Genomic DNA, 2,788 nt, shown 5'->3' on the forward strand with positions numbered 1-2,788 from the left:
CGTTCGCTCCCATTCACGTTCGCCCCTTTTCACGTTCGCACCCCATACGTTCGCACCCTTTTTATTTGGTTCGTGATGAATAATTTTTTAATCGTGTTTTAGTTAGGGTATTGCTATCAATAAGCTTAAAGTTTTTTTTTATTGTTTCAATATAAGTGACATTCTAAAAACGTAAACAGGTTTCCTTTAGTGTATTATTAGACCTAATTATTTTGACGAAATGAATAATGAATAAAAATTTGTCATGATGATCAAGGAAAATTTCATTCATCTAAGACTTGTAAAAGAAAGGCAGAAGATACAAAACGGCTATCAAACTCGTCACAGTGACATTGCCACGACAACAACGAATAACACAAAAACCGAGACACAAAGCACATGTGTTTAAATGTGTTCATGGTGTTGCATGCTAGCTGAGACTACTATAACACATATGTGTTATAGTAGTCTCAGATGTTAGCTATAAGTACCCCCAGAATATTTATTTCCATGTGTAAAGAAGATTTGAAGGTACCATGCAACGAGGATGGTAAAGCACAGGCACTTGTCTCAGAATTTTTCCCCCCTATATACCTTAGTGTTATATTAAGGTATATAGGTAATTTTTTTCTGAGACAAGTGCCTGTGTGGTAAAGGTATTTCGTGCAACGTGTTTTGCCATTTTTATTTCACGTGCAGCCGTGAAAAAAGTTCGTTATTTACCGTGTCTCGTGAAATCGGTAAAAAGATCAACGTGCAAGAAATTTTTAATTGTTCGTTCATCGTTAAATGGCAATTTTATTTCGCGTTCTTCCGTGCAGATACACCTCCCTCCCATTTTACGCCACTCTGCAACATATGTACTCTTTCCAATAAAATATTGAATTAGATTAAATTCCCGAATTTTTATTCTTTATATATATAAATCTAAAATAAATCTAATTATTCAACCGGTATTTGAATAAAAAATAGTGTGCGAACGGACCCAAGTATCGAACATGTGGGGTTCGAACTAGCCTGGCATCCCAGGGGCGGATCCAGGATTTTGGAAAGGGGGGGCGTAGTATTAAAGTTTGCCGAGCGGAGCGAGGCGAAAAAAATTTTGGACCTTTTTTTGCCTAAAAAAAATAAAATAAGTGTAAAATGCATTTTATAGTTAAAGTGTAGGGGGTAGATATTTTTGGTGCCGTATTCTCTCCATCAATTGTCTATTATGAAATGATTGGATGAATCCAAAGCTATGTACTAATTAATATATTTGATGTGGGATTTGTCAGTAAAAAATGGACATGGAAAATTCTCGTTTGTTGTATGGTTAGTTAGCATAACCTCACAGATTTCTTGTTGTAAACAAGATATACGGCTATTCAATGAAATTTTCAATACGACCGACACGAAGAAAGACAAACAAGCAATTTTCATCCAAATGTTTGGTTGAAATGTTTCACCTAACAAGGGAAGCGAGGGGTTCCAAATGAACTAAAGGCTACGAATGAGTCGGAAATGACAATGAAGTTGTGAATGACGGTCGACACATGGAGACATATAGGCCACACCCAGCAGGCAGGTTGCAGTCGGGCTTTGAAAAAAGTATTCAGTATATCAGTTCGACGAAACAGACATTCCGGTCAGATATGGGATTCACATGCAACCCCCAAAAAAAATTTCGCCCGTTTTTTATTCATCATGTTTATCTAATGCTAAATAATTCTGTTGAAAATATTTTTTTCTAATAGCAAAAGTGGACAAGATTATTGTTTTCAATCCAGATACGGCCAGAATTTTTGTTTAAGGCAAAAATCCGGGTCAGAATTTTTTCTCTAAAATATCTCAGACTGCCCCCTCAGATCAAATGGTCCGTACCTTAGACTTTAAATCTATATCTAGAGCTTACTGACTGGGGTCACTATTCAGCAATGTTATTAATGGGCTGGGGCGTGTGGGGTTAAACATGTTTTCGTAGGTAAATAATATTGCTGTGGAACTTTTTTTTCATTAGAGTGTAATAGAGTATTACTTTCTGTTGGGTTGGATTGTGAAATAGAAGTCAATACGTTCTTGCTCAATACTTTGTCGCTTTGAAGGCGTCATGCTTGTCATCCTCAGCCTAAGCAATGTGTTACTGTAATTTGAATTTCAAAATGACTGAGTGACGTTTTTTTCGACGAACTGGTCAACTCCACAGTAGAGAATCACATGACTTTGACATAATCAATAATATATTACAGTAAATACGAGCGAACAATATCTTTATAAGTAAAGAATTGTCGCATAAAAATTAAATACACGGGAAATGGCAAAGTTCACGAAGTCTAGTCTGATTAATCATTTTACAAAAAAAAAAAAGTGCAAGCAAAGGTGGGGCGTACGCCCTCTACGCCCCCCTCTGGATCCGCCACTGCATCCTGACCCAATCTAATACTTCGTCGATAGGCAAGCAGTTGGCCAGGATCCCAGGCTAGGATGCGAACGTGTATTGGGCGCGAACGGCCGATACCTGGCACCCGTAATGACAATAGCACACATGACAAGCGATAATTTATTTGGAATATTTTTATGCATTTATAATATAATTAACTGATGCAGCGTTCGTTTATTTTGAAAATAAAACTTAGAACATGTTTCCCCTTCTAACATGTCAAAACAATGTAACCCGAATAATCCAGTCGTTATATTACGCTCCCTAACGATCACTACATTAACTGGAGGACAATGACCGTAAGGGGGCGCTGTAATTATTCGAGTTAAAAACAATGATGCAATGTAAACAAAAATCCGATTGGTTCTTCAAGATCACGCGACGCACACA

Source organism: Mytilus californianus, unplaced genomic scaffold, assembly GCF_021869535.1.
Source record: "Mytilus californianus isolate M0D057914Y unplaced genomic scaffold, xbMytCali1.0.p SCAF_7, whole genome shotgun sequence".
Classification (NCBI taxonomy): domain Eukaryota; kingdom Metazoa; phylum Mollusca; class Bivalvia; order Mytilida; family Mytilidae; genus Mytilus; species Mytilus californianus.